The following is a 15,167-nucleotide window of genomic DNA, read 5'->3' on the forward strand; positions in this document are numbered from 1 at the left end:
AGACCATTCTAACTGGTCAAAACGACAGTCAAACATCTATAATTGGGTTTTGATGAGTGAAATAGTTGAAGATGTCTCATTCCTCATTATGACTAATTGCTGTTCATGATGTCACTCATGTGAGACTTCTTATGTGATATCGGCCAACATTTGAACAGTGTCACTAGAAGAAATGGTGAGTGTTCTGGAGGAAAAGATTGCCATGAACTAGATATCTGCAATGAGAAACCACATTCACATGACCAGTAAAAGTTTTCTGACCTGAAAAATGTCAATGTGGATTCCTGAAATAATCCTTTTGACCACAAAGAGCTGATTTCTGGACAGCTGCAATATATATCCAATCTAAATAATACATGTTAAAGCATGAGTTCAGCCGCAGTGCCAACATTCACTTTCAGTGCAACAAATAGTGTGCTCTTTGTGCAGCGAGGTAGAAAATAAGGCTGGGGAGGTTGCAGTGGTGAGTGTGACATGTGGTGCTACTTACATTCATGCTTCCATAATGACTTCACATCTTGTCACGGATATACAATTAGAATATACCCTAATTCATTCCTCAGTCCTAACAAGGTCTTTTAGGTACCCAACCTATATTATTTGCCATAACATTCTTTTAATAGCACAGATTGGCATGACACTCTGCCTGTAAAGTAACGGTAGATGCTGTAGAAAGCGATGCAATGGACATCAAAATAGTGAATGAACATAAAACTGGATTTTGCAGAATCCTTTGATGTCAGCATCCTCATCTGGCACTAAGGTCACAAACTAGCATAATATAGCGTAAACTTGTGTGGGTTCAACAACATGTTTTGTGCTTGAAAACAAAGAAAATAAGCAATACATGGCATCCGCAGAAGAAACCAGCATGACACTTTGATACACCCTCAAAGAAGTGAACCAAAGAAGCTCAGTACACATTGCAAAAGCAAACATAGTGCATACTGTATCCACAGCAACAGAATAGATATGAAATGTTGATTAAATGTTGAATGCACATTGAAAAAAGGAATAAATGATCAAGATGCCCATCTTTGGCAGTGGTCAGCTGGATGTCCATCAGCTTCAGATGATGCAATCTGTGTTTGCACTGATTTCTAAGTAAGGGTTAATGCTGCTCTGCTAATGTCAACAATAATAACTTCTGTGGACTGCTGGATGTGCTGAACGGATGTTTTAATTTTTTGGCTGTTTATCTGATCACTAGTGAATACTTTACTCAAACATGGTTTATGTTTGATGACATCCCCATAGAGTCCATATCAGAAGTGCTTGATGCTCATGTGGTTGGTTTTAATGGAAGAGAGGAAGACTGGCTTGGATAAAAGCAGGTAATTTTCAGTTCTAGAATGTTTCCCTTGCATCAAGTAATTAAATAGAATTATATATAAGGTAAAAAGGCGTTTGCTAGGATTCAAAGAAAACATGCTGTTGTTTCAAATAGTTCAGGTACATGTACAAAATTTACAATATACCCGCTGAATCGGGATACTTTTATTATCCTGCTGCATGATTATTTGAGAGCAGCCAGGAAGTTGTCTGAGCAATGAGAAGGCATGAAAGGGAAATAACAATGAGCTTTTTGCGTGTTCATGATGACAAAGTGGCTCCACTGTTCACTAGCTTTGAGGATAGTGATTATCTTCTTAGTTTTTCTCCTGAGAATTGGTGGATTTGAGGAAATTTTAAGTATTTACTTGTTAATTGCAGTATTTTTTGCCCCTTTTAATATTCTCTACTTTACATTTCCCCAGACAAATTTTAGAATTCATAAAAATGGATTTTTGACCCTCAAACCTTTGGCGTGTGGTGTAACATGACCAAATACAATGACACAAATGTTGGGTGAGGTGAAAAGTTTCTCTATAGTCAATCACTGATTAAACCCCTGCAAAAATAATCTCTGTCACATCAAAATGGATTTTTTTTTCATGATACATAATCCCTTTCTGCCTTAACATTGCTTAGATGTTTACTATTTCTTCCTCTAAAATGGCAGATCTATGAAGCCTCTGCCTCACTCAATGCAGCTCAAGCACTATAATATTGTGCTGTCATATTGGAGTAAACCAGCCATACATGTTCTAACCAAGAATCAGTTCTGAGGATGAATAATGATACAGAATTCCCTGCAAACTGACTCCTTAAGTTTGTTAGATATGAAACCCTGGAAGTCTAGATCTGTGTTTTTGAGTCATCGGTACATCAAGGTGAAAACTGTGCTGACTGCTTTTTTCACTCATGATGTGTCTTCCAGCATATATTAAACACCATAAGGATGTGCTATTAGGATTGTCACTGGAGGGAATCTTTAAAAGGTATATTAGGAGCCTGAAATTAAGCACAGAAAATGTTCTTCTCTTTTTTGGCACTCTTCCAGATTGTGGAACCTGAGGGTACAAACCTGTGCTATAAAAATGGCTCCTGATTGTGTGTTATCACCTCTTACAGTTGCGTCTGTAAAAAATGGCACAAACTCCAAGCTGACATGTCACAGTGAAAGCTTCAGTGTGTAAAAATATTTGGTCCTGTTGCTCTCCTGTGTGGTAGCATCAGACAGGACAATGCGGCAAACTGATCTGACCCACTGATGGCCTGAAAACAAAGCACAATGTGCTCATTTTCACTGGCATTGTGTTGTTTCTCTGTCTTTTATAATCAAAACTATTTGTAAGATGCTGCAATTGCATAAACTCCCACACAGACTTTAAAAACCTGTTCACCGATCACTTTGATGTTGCAAAGATGCGCTGTGTGCTTCAACTCCAACTGTTTCAGCCAGTGAAAAAGCAAACATGAGAGTTTATTATGTGCTCTTAAAGCTGAATGAAGTCTTGGTTTGTGGCTTGTGACCCTCAAACCTTTCACACTGGAAAGTGGAACACGGAGGCAATGTGACTTTCCCGTCAGAGCCACAGAGCACCGACGCTTCGGCTGAAAGGGCTGCTACCGATATTCATGAAAGAAAAGCACAATGACATGTGGCGTGTTAAAAAAAAAGTCACGATTGAGGCAGAGCAAATAAATGAAGAGAAAAGGGAAGGTCACAGAGAGAGAGAGATTGGAGAGGAGCTTATAATGAAGTGGAGTCTTATTAAAGGGTTTACACAACATAACACAAACACCTCGCTGCTGTATTCAGCCGGCAGAAACATTCACATTTCTATTTAAAATGTCAATACAGTCAAACTAACTCACTAAAACAAACACATTCCCAGCATTCTCACAGATGAACAGACATCCTTGTAGCTTGAAGCAGCCTGCTGGTGTGTTGGTGATACTGAATAAAGGAACGAGTTGAAGATTTTGTGAGGGTATTGTAACCGGGATTGATTGCGTTCACTTTGGAGAGTAGCCAGCCAGTGCTGAAGTCATTACCAAGGTGGTCAGATAATAACCATCTTTGTTTCAAACTCTGAGGTTTGTGCAATTATTGAAAGGCCTGAGAGCAGAACACGCACCCACACACACACACACACACACGCACGCACGCACGCACGCACACACACACACACACACACACACACACACACACACACACACACACACACACACACACACACACACACACACGCACACACACACACACAGACACACACACACACATCCTTGTATTCAGCTGAGTGGATTGATTTGGCTGCACTGGTGAGTACAGAGGAAAGTTTGTCACTGCTGCCGCTGCAGTGACCGGGTGGCCTCGCTCCAGTGGCTCCAGCAGCAGCACAGCTCTCCTCCTCATCCATATTGATGCTGAGTGTTGTCATCTGTGACACTGGACCCTGCGCTTTGGTTGGAGTGGAAAGTGCTTGTTCCTGTAATCTCAGCCCTTTGGCAAGTATAGACATTTCTCTTTCTCCCTCAGACATCCTCTTGTGGAAGGAGGAGCTCTTGTTACAGCCAACACTGCGCTGTGTGGCCTGGTGTGTGCTGCTGTGTTATACCAAGGTGTTTTCATTAATCAGATCACATGAAGTTTATGTTTGTGGCACTTTTTAAAGCAACCGGAGTTGTGATGTACATGGTGTGAGACATACAACAACAAAACAACTGCAAAAAGGCAAGACAAAACAGGATAAAGATGTATAATCAAATATATAAAACTGAATACATTACATAAAACACAAGCCAAAACAGGATAAGAACTGGTACAATCAAATTGTAAAATAAAATCATTATAAAACACTAAAATATTAAGTCCACGAGGAGCACCAAAGGCCATGGAAAACTTGTACATCTTCTAATTTTTCTTAAAAGTGTCAGTGGAGGCCACCATGGCCTAGGGTACCAATTCCACTTTTCAAAAACTTTTTTTTTTTTTTGGTCCTCCTACTCTTAAATGTTTTATTTATTCATTCATCCAAAATCTCTGTAAACCATGTCCTCTTACTGCTCCAGTCCAGGCGCCTCATTTATCAACTGCCTTAACTGTACATATGCTCACTTTCACACCTCCAGAGCTCCTCCTGACCACATATACCAGCAGCCTCCCTCATTATAGACAAATGTAATTGCAGGTAAATTGGTTCCTAAATTACAGGCACACAATGCAGCTCTGCTATCAACCATGTAATAACAGATATCATTACTGGAGACATTTCCATTTTTATTGGAAATCTAGGTAATCATCTTTGCCTTGTTTACATCTTTTTTCTCTCCCTGCATCACTGAGCACCTGAGAGATCCAGACAATCTATTAATCACATTCAGTTGTAATCTGTCTGCATAATTAATGGCTCCTGTACCGGTTATTTTAATTGCTTTGACTAAGACAGTTATATTTTTTGCACTATTGAAACTCGGGTGTGCATATTGTGTATGCTAGTTCTTTATTTGACCTTCATGTGAATTGGATTTTACTCAGATTCCCCCATTCTTAGTAATGTTTAAAAAAAAAAAATGAACTAGTTCTGTAGTACAGACCCGTACACGACAGTATATTTCCTTCGGCCCTTTTACAGCTGCCCCCCACACATACGTCAAAGAAAGTTTCTGAGATAATGAGCAGCTGTCCACTATGCTCATTACTCCGAGTAATGGCACGCACTAATAATACCTAACTGTATGATGACAAAGTCGTTAGTTGCTTTTACACACAATAAGTCACTCTGGAGGTATGTAAATGTCTCTGTACTGTATGTGCACAAGCAAATGAGATTCATCATCTTGTTAATTCTATGCATGCATTGACATTTATTCATATGCCTCTCGAGGATTCACTAATATTTAACATGTGTAAAAGCAGATTTGATCCAAGATGTTTCCAGCTGTCAGATTTCCTTTAAAGCCATCAAAAGTGGCGGGTAGAGGTAGAGCAACAGCTAAAAATACCAGGAGCATGATTAGTTACTTGTTAATTAATGATTTAATGAATTAAATCATTAGAATCCATTGCTGCGGACATGAGATGTAGGTATGAAAGAAAAAGATGACAAACATCACAGATAATGAAGGTCAGATCCTTCAGCTGCTCTGAAACAGGCATGCCAGGTTTCACATTCCACTTCAGCACAACGGACTAAACAAACAAACATGAGACACATTTTTTATTCATAATTCTGCATTAATGTATTGTATTTCATATTGTGTTCACAAATGAAGATGATGCAGTACAATAATGTAATGTCGTTGATAGTGTAGTTGCAGACTGCGCTAAATCTCTTGGGTAAGATGTCTTAACATCTTAAAAAGACTTTACAAGCTTCATGGCATGGAATGGGCCCCACATTTTTGCATAGCACCATGAAAGCAACATCTGCTGAGTCAAAGTGCTTTCCAGCTGAGGCCTAAGATTGGAGTTATGAGTTCACCTATCAAGTTTAAATAGTAAAATAAAGACCCTACAATATAATTTATGTGAAATTACGTGAAGAAAATTACAACTCTACAATTTTATATACAATACAAATGTATCTTACTAAATTAAAATATAAAATCTAAGACTCTACAATATTATTATTCTACAAATTAACCTGAATAAATTTCAATGTCGAGAACCTATAATATTAATGTTCTTACAAATTACGGAATTTAAAAATACATTAAAGATTCCTCATAAGCAACCATACAGTGGAGACAAAGAATTCCCCTTTACCAGGGAGAAACCAGTGGCAGAACCAGGCTCAGAGAGAGCAGCCATCTGCCCTCACTGGCTGGGGTGAGGGTGAAGGGGAGAGAGAAAAGGAAAGCAGAGATAAACAGACAACAAACAACAGAACAAACACTCGACAGATTGATGGAATCAGTAGCTGCAGATCAGACCAGAAACACCTGTAGAGAGATGCAGGGAGGACAAAGCCAAAACCAGGAGAGAGAGAAGACACAACATTAATATTACACAATAGTGCATGTAATGCACGGAGGAAGTGATAGGAATCACAGAAAACTCAAGTATAAACAGATGACAAAAGACAACCATATGGACAGGATAGTTGAGGTAAAGCATGGTGATGAATTTAAAAAAAAGGTAAGATCATAAAAGAGAAACAGAAAACAGTAAATCCAGGCAAAAATAAATAAATAAATCAACAGTAAACAATAAGGTAGCTAAAAGAAACAAAAGAGTGAAGCTGGTTAGAGCAACTTTAGGAAAGGTTGAATGTCAGGGGGAAATTAGGAATAAAAAAAAATTGTTCTAATTAACAACCACAAATGGTGAGATTTAATGTGGAACTTGAGACTTTTCTAGAGCCTGGATGAGATAAAGAAAAAAAATGTGTCGCCTTGATTTTAAGGTGAGAGTGGAGGACTGAGAGGAGTAACTCTGAAGATGACCAAAGTGACCTAGAGGAAGAAAAAGCTGTACATTTTTAAACTCAAACTCTGAGATGTCACTGGGAGCCAATTCAGATGAAACAGACCTGGGGTGACGTGATGTCATTTCTTTGTACCATTACAGAACCTGAAGGTGGCATTGTGATTTAACTGTAGTTAGGTAATGCTGGACTGTGTCAGCCCCATATACAGATAATTACAGTAGACCAGCCTGGATAACAGTTTCCAAGTCCTTCTAATATAAAAGTGGTCTAAATTCAGCATTGGTTTTCAGCTGACAAAAACTGCCCCTTTACAACACAATGACATCACAAGATGGAGTCACCATGTTCTGCAAAAGCTAGATCGCAAACTCTCACAAGATCTGACATTCATTCCTGAGTACATGAAGTTGAACGCCGAGGAGAACCCAGTACAGTAACATGTCATGAAGTCAGACATATAACTGACAGTATGAACTCCCCTGTTCTAAGACTTTGCGCCTGAAACAACACAGGAGAAAACTCATAAAAAAGAAATCAGTCTGTTGACAATATATTGTACAAGAACAGATGTAAAAGACCAAAATAAATACTGGGGCATCCTCCAACTGAAAGAAGCTTTTAGCAGAAGAGAGAAACTTTGAACAGCTGGCATAAAAGCTTCTAAAGAACTGAAGTGGTTTACATAATGTGAAAAGTGACGGGTGTTGACATGGGTTAATGTTTTATCTTAGAACCAGCGTGGCTCTGAATGAGTGAGGTCTAAGAGCATTTTATTGATTTCGAAAGGAGGTCAGAATCTGCGTATTGAATCCTTTCAAATCCCTTGTTGAATCTTGTAGCTTGTTTGACGGGGAATGGGGACATCTGGTAGTTGGAAACAGATGGATAACATGGATAAACTGCAGCGCTCGTTCAAATACTGATGAGCTCACGGGTAAATAGAAGCTATCTGTTAAAAAAAAAATACTGCAGCGTATTATTTCTCCAATCTCAGTTAAGATGATAATCCCACCATACTTTTTACTGTTACATTCTGTTCACCTAAATTACAAGCTGCTGCTCAATATACTGTAAAAAAAAAAGAATAAATAAAATAAAATTTAAAAAGAAACAGAAAATTTGTACCAGCAATTACCAAATGAATACTTGTTTTTCTGTTAATTGTCATTAATTGTATGAAATCTTTACAGTATTAAACTTGAATTTGATAGCCTCACCCATTTAATACAAGATGTTTGGGATGTTCTGATTGTTAAAAAATGAAAATGCTACAGTTGTTCACAGTTACAGGTTTTCAAGATTATTTTACATTACCATAAATCATTAATTATCACAAATTCACACTCAGTTTTTGTAATGTTTGGTGACATTTACAAAATCAGAAGGAAAAATTCCGTAACATTAATGCTGGTGCATCTCCTCTGATAACAAAGTTTTAAAGCCCATTATTATCACACTTAAACTGTGTGTGACTTACTCCATGGCTTTCGACCGTGACATCAATTACAACATACTTGATTTTGCTTTTATTCTGTATTCTTCTTATTAATAAGAATGTGAATGCAAAGTCTAACATAGCAGATGAAAAGTGTCTGTTGTTCTCTTTCAGAACCACAGCAGTGTAGAATGCAGAGAGAAACGCTGTTTAGCTTATTTCAAGTACATTTTATTTCAGATAGAATACAGGTTGAATAAGAAATGCTTTGTTTCCTGTTTCACAAAGGTGAGAAGGAATATCAAGTCCTTGATAAATGTTGCATCTGCTGATTCTGGCAAGGAAAATGAAAAACGCCGTTTGAATCACCCTCAAGCTTGAATCATACATTGATAATTGCCTGATTTTACACATTATCCAGGATGATGAAAATACAGAATTTCACAAATCTTATTTTTGGGGAGCTTGTGTACTATTGAGCAGAGTGAAACTCCAACTGACTCCCTTGTAGTTTGATTATATCTGTGAAAACCCCACCACCTCCTTCAACATAACCCCAGTTAAACTCTTTAGAGAACTTATTGGCCTTATTGGCCCTGATGTTCTGCTGGCCATCAATAGACCCCTTGAGAACCAGTTATATTCCACAATCTTTCAAGCATGCTGCTGCCCAGCTACAAAAACAGAACCTTTATCTATTTGTACTCAGGAATATAGACTCAAATTTCAATTTCTTTCAGAGATTCTTGAGAAAACAGTTATCACACAACTAGTTGTCCCACCTGGCTGAAAACCACATTTTGGAAAACAAAACAACAATCTGCATTACTGAGAGTTAATAACGACCTCCTCCGAGCTGCTGACTCAGGAAACCTTTCACGCTGCAGACTACACATCCATATTTTCAGGCCAAAAACTGAGTGGGATATCCAGCTCTGTGTTTAATTGATTTTCCTCATTTTACCCAACAGATCCTTCAGGGTGAGAACTGGCAACTTCTCTTTTTCTTCAGCTTCTGTGTCCTGTGGTTTTTCCCAAGCATCATGGCTAGTCTTGTTCATGCCTGACATAAATGTGAATCAAGGGTGATCTGATCACAAAACAAACAGGTGGTTCTTCAGTTCAGATTAGGTACAAATGGTCACAGGTTGGTGACCACTTGTGATCAGATTTCACTTCCCTGCTCTGTGTGCAAATAAGCATGTACAAAATTTTAATGTGCAAAGATCGAATGCTTTGCTGTTTCTAACCAGCGCGTTGGTGTGTCGAAGGAAAACCAAATCACCCAAGCTGTTCGACAAACTCATAATATCACAGTGGGTTTTTCCAAATTGTAGCGTAACCACTAAAGTAGTTACGTTTGCACTCGTTAATAAAGGGGCAGTTTGTCTGAGGAAATTATTAATTTAAACAAAATCTCAAGGAGACTTTGATTAAAAATGAAAATCATCTATTAACTGTTCTACTAAGACAATACAGGTGAGCTATATACAGGGAGAAATATAATGTGTGTATGTGTGTGCGTGCGTGTGTTGACAGTGGGGAATCAGATTAACATTAAAGGAGAAAGAGGATTATGGTGAAGGAGGATAGTTAGCGAACGATCTAACACAATGAATCTGTAATTTGGGCTACGATCGATGAGCTAAAGAGTGACTAAATTTAGATCATCAAATTATTAATGACATCAACCCAAATCAGGAACAGGTAGAGGTTAGTATTTTCCTATGTTTGTGTAGTGCTGCTTAGGTTGGAGTCTCTGTGGCTGGAACGCAGTGGGAAATTTCCTCACGACGCACACAGGCTTTCTCTGTCCCGAAGCGTCGTGTGGTCGCTAGGCAACGAGTTCTTCCATTGGAGCTCTCAGCGCAGCGTCGGACATCTGCCAGCAGACGTCTGGTGTAGTGCGCTGTCTGCGCGTCTTCAAGGTTGATGAAAAATACCTTGTTTAACGGTGGCTCTCATTCTGTTCTCAATTAGCGTTAGCCAAGTAATGTAAAAAAAAAATGGTGAAGACTGAGAGCGAAGACGCGGTGAAATTTAGAAAAACAAAAAAAGATTTCTATTATTTATTGAAAAGCAGATTAAAACATATAAGCTCAGGCTTGTAATGAAGGTGAGCAGTGTCTAAATATGTCGCAAAAATAAAAAGGTGACAAAAATGAGCTACACAAAGAACGCCGAGACAAAGTAAAATTTCAGAGGATGAAAAAGTTAAAGAAACGATACATGTCTAGACAGGAAAAGGACGAAGAGCTGCGGCGTAAGGATGCGTGTTCAGGACGAGAGGAAGAAGCTAAGAGCACGGAAGAGAAGAGAGCAAAGTGAGGGGGTGTTGGGTTTTATACCGTGGAAGATGTGGCAAAAGTTTTATGGCTTGTGTTATCAGATGTCCTCTTTGCAGAGGAGGCTGGGGTGCTTACATTCCTAAAAAAAGGGGGGGGGGATTGAACATGAATAAAGTATTGATCAAGAACATTCACAGCTGCATGAGAGTCACTGTGTCTTTTAAGTTGTGTTCCTCTAAAGTGTTTATGTCCTGTATGAAGCTTCATCCCTCCACAGGAGGTCTGAGATTCACACTTATGTATCAAAAGAAACGAATGTTATGCAGTTTTCTCCAGAGAACTGTGGATGGTGAAAATGAATCACAACGGTCCTCCTGTAATTCACCTCTCACTAATGGAGTTTCTTTCCTTGGAAAGAGAAGGTTTCTCGTTCTGTGTATCGTCCACAATGGCAGCCCTATGTGGCTCTAGGTCCACAACCTAAACAAAAAGGTTGGCCTCTCCCTTGGCATTGCAATAGAAAGCCGAGCCGTGTCCGCTACAAAATGTTCAGATGTCGTGAACAAACTCATTGAACATGATCTGAAGAATAATTATGTATTGTGGGTTACACAGAGGATGTCATTGAGTAGGTGGTACTTCAGTGTTGCACAGGAAACATTCACAAAGACACTTCTACAAGAGAGCAGAACAGCTTTACTCAACACCTTTATATGTTTTCTGAGCGATTGAACCTTATCGTGTCCTCAAAATGTCTTGGATACATTAACGCCTCTTCTTGCAGCTGCATTCTTACAGATTTATGTTAGTGCAATGTGTGAACAGGGTCACTCACCTCAATAAGGTCTTCATGGCATAAAAACACATGAATTTTTGCAAACTTGCCCACCCCAATAGTCAAATCACATAAAAACAGAGTCATCCTTCATTTTAGGTTTAAGAAACACATATATCGGGTAGCTGAATAAAGATTTAATCATCTCCATGTTGTAATCAGTTGTCTGCAGCCTCACCTGGAATGCTCTTTTATGTCTCAGAAAGCTGCTTCAAAGGTTTTAACAAGGTCAAAACAGAAAGCACATCACTAAATGTTTGTCTTCTCACACTGTTTGCCTTTTTGCAGCAGAACGGATTCTCTTTGTCTACGAAGTGTTAAACGGTGATGCAGTATTCCTGTCCATGTATCACACTGTCAGAGATCTGAAAGCTTCTAACCAGGCATTTGTTTGTCTTCAGATATCTGAACAGGACTTTATCCATGGCTGCTCCAACACTGTTGAATTCTGCTGAACGATTCTCCCCTTCTGTTGAGACTTTCAAAACTTACATGTTCACCCTCAGCTGTGCCAACTCAACAAGCTCCAGTTTTGCTGATGTGCCGTGTGTGTTGCTTAAACATGTTTAAGTATGACCATGTTATGATTAATATTGCAGCTGATGCTTGTTTTTTTCTGGAAGTTTGTTCAGTTATCTTTCGGTCTGCCTTCTTTCTTTTCCTCTCTGTGTGCTAAAAAGCATTCTGGATCAACTGCATTGTGTGTACAGTGCTATATAAATAATACTGAGTTGAGAAGTCTTGCTTTTATTTCACTCAGTAACAGAACAAATGTCAACTTTTCTGTGTGACTTAATATCTCAGCTTCTTCTAATCTCATATACATACATAATAATACAATCCTAAAGGTGATTTAGGGGCCAATTACTAGACAACACAACAACAGAAACGAGGGTAGTATACTATTAAAGTTATACCAGAGCATTCTCATGTGCTCAAGGGGTTGCAGGGCATCCAGCATATATTGTATCACTGCTCTGTAACATTTATCAACCCTCTCCTGGCTCATTTTTCTTTTTACAGTAAGGGAAAACAATGTTTACTCCTCTCTGGGCAGCTTTGCTGCAGCTGCAGAAGATTAGGAAAAAAAACAGAGTGACAATAATACTCATTCTACTCCATCACTCAGTCAATAGAAATTCAATGAATAAAGTTTTGCACAATGCACTGAGCATTATTTCACTGCCAAAGGTCCAGCTAGTTTTATTTGAACAGCACAATATCACAAATCTAAAATTTGCCTCCAGAATCTGTTAAACATTTGACTCCTTCTGTCCTTAAAGCCTCAGTACAGATACAGACGTATGTCTATACAAAACCTTTAACCAGAAAAGAAAAATGATAGAAACCTCAGGAGACGAAACTGTGGAGGGATCCCAGAGCAACACGGTACATTTACAAAACAGACATTATTGACGACAAAATTAGGAAGTGTAACATATGAGGAGTATGATCTGGAAGGACATCACAGTTTGTCACCAAATTGACCTGAGCCACATGACATTCCTCCTCACCACCATGAAGACCTGCACTACAAAGCAAGTTCAACACATCTATAGTATCTCCCTGGACATCTTTTTGTCATCTTGTTCTACTTTGTCTAACAACTGCGGTCATGATAAGCAGTCACACAAAGTTGGTTATCAACACGGGTCCCTGAATCCAGCAATGAGTGTGTTTACAGTGGTACCAGATGAACAGTTGTAACTATGGACAGGTATAGTGCTACATATTTCTACAAAAAAAAAGAAGAGGAAACTATAATTCCAAACCTATATGAGGAATATATATATATATATATATATATATATATATATATATATATATATATATATATATACATATATATATATTGTGAAGAACATAGATTGGCTTGGAGTTCTGTTACAGTTAATGTAGTATGTTTGAAATTGTTCTGTTTTTTCTAATTGCATGTTTTTGTATTTCACTGAGGGCACTTTAAGAGCAACAGGAAGTTGTTATGAGGAGGTAAGTCAGCATGTGATGCAAAACTGCTGTTATGTTTTTTTCTGAGCTATATCCAGTGACATCTACATACATACGATGTCTCTGGCAGCATTATGGCTATGTAGTGATTTATATTCCATTTACGTACAACTGCAAAGGTTTATTTTTGGAACAATGTTACATTTGGGAAGTTTGTTTTTGTTGAAACTTTCTCCAGCTACCGTCACCAATGGCTGCTTGTTAATATTACACACTAAGCTCATATGAGAGTAATCACAAATAAACAGATGCACAATTCAATTCTTTTTAAAATATGTTGTTATGTATTATATTTTGAGGTTAAAAAAATATATATACAGTTTGTAATGGTAAAAAGCAAGATCTACAGAGGATTTAATTAATCTCAGATAATGAGCTGAGATGTCCACAAACCTGTGGAATCACATCTTCAGAGTCTTGATGTGTGGAAGGCATTTATCTGGCTGGCAAGTTATATTCAGCACGTATACCAATGACAGTACAGGCAATGCTCATAGATGTCAACATTTTTGTCATGAAAATCTCTGTCGTTATCCAGAATAATGCCTATTTAATAAATCTATGTTGAAATTAAAGAACCACTACTTCTTTTTCTGTTGTCACTAAATGTTAAAAAAAAACGGACATGCATAGTCTGTTTTTATATCTTTTTAAAATTTCAAAAGTATAAAAACTGCCACACCATTAAGGCATGAGTACATCTCAATGTATTTGCAAACGTGTATTCATGTAAAGCTTTACGTCGTATAGCGTATGAACCCGTATTGTCCTCATGCTTACCACTGCAACCCAGGCAGTGTTGTATAGTCTTTGAAACAAATAAAGAATAAACGTGAAAACATCAGTCAAAGCGGTAAGTAGACTGCAGATCTCACAAGGTCAACAAGTACAAGGCTTTAGCGCTTTATCTCTCTCTGTTTTATTGTTATTATACAGCCACAAATCCTATACAACAATGGTTTTGAAATTGCTTGCAGTCAAAAGGAAAAAACAATACCAGCAGGGAGGGGGGAGTTCCCTCCCCGGAGAATCTACGCACCTCATATCCATAGGAAAAGCCGGAGGGTTGAGGCAGTCTCTAAAACCTTTTACCATTTCCCTCTTGCTATTTGTGCACTAAACTGCAAGGGATCTTCTTGAAATTGTGATGCAATTTTCCAACAAAACTATGTACCTGGATAAGAAACAAACCATTAATCCATGACAACCTAGGGTTAAACCTAAAGTTGCCTTGTTAAGCCCAAACCTGCTTCGTAGCACAGGCCTCGGCAAAGAGATCAGACTCACACAAACACATAGGAGGCAAATCTCAAGCACGCCTTTCACATCATAGGATCAAACTGATCACAGAGTACAGTGCAACACCCAACAGACTGAGCACTTTTCATTCTTGGAACTGAATCCTAAATCGTACCCATCCCCAGAGGCCTGTCATATCACCAGACTGATTAATGCAATCAGCTTACACACCTGCTTCTTATTAGCCTGACATCTCAGTGATAACGCTTTCAAAATAAAACCGTGTCTAGTCACAGTCGGTCACACTTCACCAGGTAATTAGCCTGTAGCTGAGACTGGGCCAGAGGTAAGTTTTCACCAGGAGGAAGGTCAAACCTAATTGGATGGAAGACCAACTTCTTTCTTTTAGTTCATGAAAGAAGATCTGTCCTCAAAGAGGCATTATGAATTGGTATCACATCCCAGGTTTAAAAGGAAGCGTGGTGACCAAGATCTCCTCACATTAATGAAGCATTTCCCACTGTGGCATTGAACCTGGAGGAGCTGTTTTATCCTCTATATAACAAAGAATGTCCACAAGTGACCTTCGCTGCTGGGTTTAATAA

Source organism: Amphiprion ocellaris, chromosome 2, assembly GCF_022539595.1.
Source record: "Amphiprion ocellaris isolate individual 3 ecotype Okinawa chromosome 2, ASM2253959v1, whole genome shotgun sequence".
In the NCBI taxonomy this organism is placed as follows: Eukaryota; Metazoa; Chordata; class Actinopteri; family Pomacentridae; genus Amphiprion; species Amphiprion ocellaris.